Source organism: Aptenodytes forsteri, unplaced genomic scaffold, assembly GCF_000699145.1.
Source record: "Aptenodytes forsteri isolate BGI_AS27 unplaced genomic scaffold, ASM69914v1 Scaffold217, whole genome shotgun sequence".
Taxonomy (NCBI): Eukaryota; Metazoa; Chordata; class Aves; order Sphenisciformes; family Spheniscidae; genus Aptenodytes; species Aptenodytes forsteri.
In genome coordinates, this window is record NW_008796222.1 from 2,905,513 (window position 1) to 2,913,063 (window position 7,551).

The window sequence follows — 7,551 nt, forward strand, 5'->3', positions numbered from 1 at the left end:
TTGGGGAAGATCCAGGAGATCAGAGTTGTGTGGAGACGAATGCCAAGGATGCCCAGGGACCTTGGCCAGTGACGCCAAAGGCTAGTACCCGAGAGCAGCAGATCAGTGGGAACTGACCCGACTTTCTGCATGACGGTCCTGGAGCAACAATGACCTCCCTGCAGGGAAGGGAAGTCAGGACCTAGGGAACATAGCACTGTGGGGAGAGAGTGAGTGAGTGTGTGAAACAATCAGGTAGGGTAAAAGCTCACATCTTGTTGGTCCTTAAATAAACCCCAGTGTTCAGATCCACCGCGGATTGTGGTTTACTCTGTCTCACCTGTGACAACTCTCTACAGGCTGTCCTTGCTTGCTTTCATCTACTCTGTCTTTCCTCCTACCCCTCAACTAAATTCTGTTTGAAAAGCTCCCATTTCAAGAGTCTCCATCTCCTGCAAAGAGTTTGTCAAAAAGATCCCAACTATTCCTATGAAACAGTGAATCATTGTAAGAATTCTTTCATTTCCAAAATGAATTCAGAAATTTGTGCTGCCGTACTGGCTGCTACCTTCTCTCTATCTGGATCTATTACTTGCTCGCTAATTGTTTCCAAGGAGCCCTAGATGACTGTGACAAAGGCAGCACTTATTTCTCTTGAGCTTTAGGCCCACACACTTCATTGTTTCAATATAATAGACTTATTACGTTCTTCTTCAGAAAGGTTGTACACCACCACCTGTAAGCGATCACCTTTCAGGTGCTGCAGTTGCTATTTTCCTCTTTATGAGTTGAAGAGTGTGAATAATGTCAGGGGGAAATAGCCTATTCAAATTGTTAAATAAAATTAGCTAACTTGACACTTCATGAATGTAGAGGAACATGGGGGGAAATAAAAGACCATAAGGAAGCAAAACTGCAGCTTGTTAATCTGGAAAAAAGGTACAAGCAAGACCTGTCAGGAGTTATACAAATTTCTGTGAAAAATTTCAAAATTAATCCAGATAACATAAACCTGATTTAACTGTACCATTTCTTCCTAAGTGAACATTTTCTTTGAGTTACCCAGCTGTCTGTCAATCCTAGCCTTGCAAAATTTTGATACCTACCATATCTTGAAACATGGCAAAATTCTCAAAACCATGTTTACTGAAATTTCAAAAAAAACCTTTTCCATAATTTGAAATGTTGTGTATCCTGATTTGTGACAATATACAATGTTGTGACATTTAATATTATTTGAAGTGCAAATGCGGCTTTTCTGCCAACTGTTACTGAATTAACCCTCTGCAGGCTTTCATTAAAGCTGGACAAAGAATTTTCAAGAAAGGCATATTCAGCAAAAATGTGGCTTCTGTCATCTCAAACTATTTACAAATTTGACTTCAGTTTCACCAAGATCTTTCAAATGAGAGGAAGGTATTCAGGGCTGGTTTGGCAAAAGTATCAGAGGAACAATTGGAGATAGTCCCCTCTATTCTCCAACAGTTCAGTAGTTCACTCATAGAGGAAGCAGGACACTCCTGGTTTGTATCCACAGTCTGTACAGCCCTGGGGAGGGTTTCAGCAAAGCTTTTGCTTCCCCTTCCTCTCACTCAGATGAATGGCCTGGTCAGAGGCTTCAGAAACAGGTCTGTGCTCAACACCCCATGTTGAAACCATACCATTTTTCATATTGAAAATGTAACTATTCAGAAGCTGATAAAACCGGTGGCTGGACTGGTCGCCCTGTCCCACCACCCATGCAGAGCAGAACTAATGCCTGCTGGGGCTTTGCCTAGCTGAACCTTAAAAACCTCCAAGCACAGAAATTTCATTAATTCTCCAGGTAATCTGTTCTAGTCCCTCAGTCTTTCCCAAACTTGCAACCATTGCCCCTTGTTATGTCACTTGTCATTGTGGAGGAGAGTTTGGCTCTGTAATCTTTGTAACTCTCCACATTTGGTCACTTCTAGCTTGCACTTCACCAAACTAAACAGGCTCAGCTGCTTCAACCTCTCCTGCCAGCTTGTGTGCTCTAGACCCTTCGTGGCCTGAGGAGCCCTTCATTGCACTTCAGTTTCTCAATCTCCTTCTTGAATTGGGCGGTCCAAAATTAGACAGTGTTTCAGGTGCAGCCTCACTAGTGCCAAGCACAGCTGGTCATAACATAACCTGGTATGCAGTTTGTCTTATTTGCAATGAGAGTGCACTGTTGGCTCGTATTCATCCCGGCATGCACTGTAGTTGCCATGTCTTTCTCCAGCAATGCTTCTCCTCATCCAGCCAGTCCCCAGCCGGTACTGATACATGGGGGTTATTCCGCTGAGGTGTGGGACTTTGCACTTCTCCTTGCATAACTTCAAGAGGTTTATGTTGGCCCCATCTTCAAGTTTGTCAGGTATCCTGTGGATTATAGCGCTACTGTTTCGATGTGCTGTGCATGTCAGGCACCTCCACCCACACACATAAAAGTGTTGTATCACACACTTGGTGTTTGGAAACTCAGGAGCTGCTCAGCCTGCTTCTAGCCTTCACACCAAAGTCATTTGCTCAAATGAAGTAGAAAAGATTCTACAGAAGGGACTGAGACTCCCTTACCTCCAAACACAGGTAGTTTATAGTATAGTTATTGATGCACTTTCCTGGGAAAAGAGCAATCAGGGCCAAACCTCAGGCAAAGGATGGAATTGCACTGCCTGTCCTATATTCTCATTCAGTAATCTGGTTGTCAGTTTCAGAAAGGAATGGCAGGGCCACCTCTTCCCTCTCTGAAAGTTTTGCATGTGTATTTAACCCTTTTTTCCCTACCTTTTCTTATTTGTCCCTGAAAATGAAACTTTATGTTTTGGTGTCACCAGACTGTTTTGCTTGACACCAAAAAATATTTTTGCCTTGCTAAAGACAATAAAGTTCAAAAATATACTTTTCAGTAAAATCTCATCCCAAACTTCATTTTTACATGATGAATTTTTACATTGTTCACCTAGACCTAGCTCTAATATATTCTCTAATCCCACACTATACCTTTTGATACAATTCTCTTAGTTTCAAAAACACTGAAAATTTAATCCATTGCCATAAAAATATTTAAGGGACTGAATCTTAAAACAAAATAACATGAGTATAAATTACTTTTCTTTAAAACTAGAGAGCTACTTTTTCTTCTACATTGCTCCAAGCAATACAGCCCTGTCATCCAAAACAGGATGCTAATCTGTCGTCAGCTTGCTTGGAATTAGTATCCTTTAGCTTAATAATTTTCTAGAAAACTTTTGCAGAGTTAAGCTTTCCTCCTAGACTGTCTCCAAATGAGTTAGTGTACATTAACTGAGCAGGATCTTTCAGACCCAGTTAGAAGATGAAATTTATCATCAGTTCCTATATTAAAGTTGGTTTCAGTGTCACTGATTTAGAGGCTTACCTTCAAGGACCCACTAAAAACATACATCTAGGAAATGATTCAAGAAAGAGATGAACACACATTTCCTTGTGTTCTAACTTCTCTTACTTTCATTACATAAAACATCACAGCAAAATTTTTTTCTTCCTTCTCTTCCAGCATAATTTTTCTGGCAGTCATTTCCCTGACAAGCTGAATCTCTCTAAGACGTGGCCTTTGTGTTTTAAGTGTTTAATTGCTCTCCAAAGATTTCATCCTCTGAAGAACTGAAGTACTCACATTACCTTTTCTAGTTCTTATAGCTGATTTAAAAACACTTTGAAACATAAAAGTTAGTAACTGTGTACGTGCTTTACAGATGTCTGCATATTTCAAAAAAATTAAAACTGTTTTTGGAGATGATCTTTATTTAGCAGTTCAATGAAAAACTGGGCCCTCTTGCAGCCATTTAACAATTGCCTGTTAATTCCCAGAAAGTCCTTGTAAACATTTTTCTTGTTTCACCTTGCAATTAAAATATTCTTAACAATTGCCTGTTAATTCCCAGAAAGTCCTTGTAAACATTTTTATTGTTTCATTGCAATTAAAATATTCTTTTACGAATTAGACTTCATCAGAGAATAAAAAAATAAATAAGAAAACACTATTGATATTTAATAATAATTTTCTCCAATTAGAACATTACCTGGTATGCAGTTTGTCTTATTTGCAATGAGAGTGCACTGTTGGCTCGTATTCATCCCGGCATGCACTGTAGTTGCCATGTCTTTCTCCAGCAATGCTTCTCCTCATCCAGCCAGTCCCCAGCCGGTACTGATACATGGGGGTTATTCCGCTGAGGTGTGGGACTTTGCACTTCTCCTTGCATAACTTCAAGAGGTTTATGTTGGCCCCATCTTCAAGTTTGTCAGGTATCCTGTGGATTATAGCACTACTGTTTCAATGTGCTGTGCATGTCAGGCACCTCCACCCACACACATAAAAGTGTTGTATCACACACTTGGTGTTTGGAAACTCAGGAGCTGCTCAGCCTGCTTCTAGCCTTCACACCAAAGTCATTTGCTCAAATGAAGTAGAAAAGATTCTACAGAAGGGACTGAGACTCCCTTACCTCCAAACACAGGTAGTTTATAGTATAGTTATTGATGCACTTTCCTGGGAAAAGAGCAATCAGGGCCAAACCTCAGGCAAAGGATGGAATTGCACTGCCTGTCCTATATTCTCATTCAGTAATCTGGTTGTCAGTTTCAGAAAGGAATGGCAGGGCCACCTCTTCCCTCTCTGAAAGTTTTGCATGTGTATTTAACCCTTTTTTCCCTACCTTTTCTTATTTGTCCCTGAAAATGAAACTTTATGTTTTGGTGTCACCAGACTGTTTTGCTTGACACCAAAAAATATTTTTGCCTTGCTAAAGACAATAAAGTTCAAAAATATACTTTTCAGTAAAATCTCATCCCAAACTTCATTTTTACATGATGAATTTTTACATTGTTCACCTAGACCTAGCTCTAATATATTCTCTAATCCCACACTATACCTTTTGATACAATTCTCTTAGTTTCAAAAACACTGAAAATTTAATCCATTGCCATAAAAATATTTAAGGGACTGAATCTTAAAACAAAATAACATGAGTATAAATTACTTTTCTTTAAAACTAGAGAGCTACTTTTTCTTCTACATTGCTCCAAGCAATACAGCCCTGTCATCCAAAACAGGATGCTAATCTGTCGTCAGCTTGCTTGGAATTAGTATCCTTTAGCTTAATAATTTTCTAGAAAACTTTTGCAGAGTTAAGCTTTCCTCCTAGACTGTCTCCAAATGAGTTAGTGTACATTAACTGAGCAGGATCTTTCAGACCCAGTTAGAAGATGAAATTTATCATCAGTTCCTATATTAAAGTTGGTTTCAGTGTCACTGATTTAGAGGCTTACCTTCAAGGACCCACTAAAAACATACATCTAGGAAATGATTCAAGAAAGAGATGAACACACATTTCCTTGTGTTCTAACTTCTCTTACTTTCATTACATAAAACATCACAGCAAAAATTTTTTCTTCCTTCTCTTCCAGCATAATTTTTCTGGCAGTCATTTCCCTGACAAGCTGAATCTCTCTAAGACGTGGCCTTTGTGTTTTAAGTGTTTAATTGCTCTCCAAAGATTTCATCCTCTGAAGAACTGAAGTACTCACATTACCTTTTCTAGTTCTTATAGCTGATTTAAAAACACTTTGAAACATAAAAGTTAGTAACTGTGTACGTGCTTTACAGATGTCTGCATATTTCAAAAAAATTAAAACTGTTTTTGGAGATGATCTTTATTTAGCAGTTCAATGAAAAACTGGGCCCTCTTGCAGCCATTTAACAATTGCCTGTTAATTCCCAGAAAGTCCTTGTAAACATTTTTATTGTTTCACCTTGCAATTAAAATATTCTTTTACGAATTAGACTTCATCAGAAAATAAAAAAATAAATAAGAAAACACTATTGATATTTAATAATAATTTTCTCCAATTTCACTTTGTAATGAGAAGGCTTTACAGACAGTATCCCTCCCTGAATTTAATACAAGGTCTAGACATGATTTTGCCATCCAACCCGCTAAGCTTCATGATGGGTTCTATCAAACAGGAAAAAATACTCATGCCAACCATCCTGCTTCTCTCCCTCCCCAGAATGATGCTCCGGCCCAGATATATTCTATGCCTTCAAAGACAGAGTTCTGCTCCCAAACCATTCGGAAGCACTGATTCCACACACAGAAGGTATGGTTTCACTCTTGCATCTAAAGCCTTTCAGGCTCTGCAGGGTCTTGTTCATATGTATGATAAAATGCAAGCTGTGCATTGTATGCGGGACCTGTGCATTATGCAGAGCCTGCTTTTGTGATAGGAAAATCTTGATGGATTACTAATGAAGAGAGGTTGTACAATAATCTATGCAGCAATAATTCTGTAAAACAAAACAGCAGCTGCTAAAATGGAGAATTCAAAGGCGAAATGATAAAAGTACATTGCAGTTGGGATTTTACAAGAGAAAATACGTACTCTTAAAAAAATTATAGAACGTTGCAAAGCTTGGAGTGGGTTTTAAAATTTAGCTACTGTAGGGGATCTACAGTAAGGAAATTATATTCTAAGACATTCTTTTCTGCTTAGATCTTGAGCAGCTTGAAACTGTTGGTTTAGTATTAAATACACCATAAATATTCTCATGTCTTTAGTCAGTAGAAGCCTCAGATGGAATCCTTGGAAGTTGGCTAATATGGATAAATAAATGAAAAACATATTTTGCAATTTCTTGGACTTCTTGAATCTGTATCTGAAAACTGAATACAATTGAGATACCTGATAGAGCATCTTGCCAAAAAAAGTTTTGCCTCTTATAAATAGTACACTGACACAAGTATTTCCAAAAAGAAATAAGCGTGAAGGTTTTAGAAGCATCTCATTAATTTACTCATCAATGGTATCTTGAAGGAAAGTATTACCTTCCAGGGAATGATTGGATTTGATCAAATCCATACCCTCCAAACACTCTCCCTGTTTAGATATGTCCTTGGGAATTCTGAGTGGTTTGAAATATTAGAAAGGTTTTATTGACTGTGCCAAATAAAGGAAATAAGGAATCCACTGCAACACAACCAGAAGTCTGGTCCCACTAAGTTTGAGAATTCAGTCAGAGCCTGAAGAGGATGAAGGAGAAATGTGTAAAGACTGACTAATAAATGAGTTAGAAAATCCAAGTCTCTTTCATTTTTAAGCAAAAGCATTCATCATTTTCAGAATATCTAAAACAAAATGGGCCTTTCATCCTGAAATCAAAACAACCTTTTGCACCAGCTCCATTAAAATGATTCTCCCTCCTCTTATTCAGAAAGTCCTAACTGGACTGATGTTAACAGAGAGAGGCTTGTGAGGATTTCTTCCTCACTTTTAACTATTTAGAAAGTTCTCAGCCCACATCCTAAGCAAACTTTGAGAACGTCTTGGTCCTTGCTTGCTTGCTGTCCTGGTTTCAGCAGGGATAGAGTTAATTTCCTTCCTAGTAGCTGGTACAGTGCTGGGTTTTGGATTTAGGATGAGAACAATGTTGATAACACACCCATGTTTTAGTTGTTGCTAGGTAATGGTTACACTAGGCAAGGACTTTTTAGTTTTCCATGCTCTACCGACTGAGAAGGCTGGAGGTGC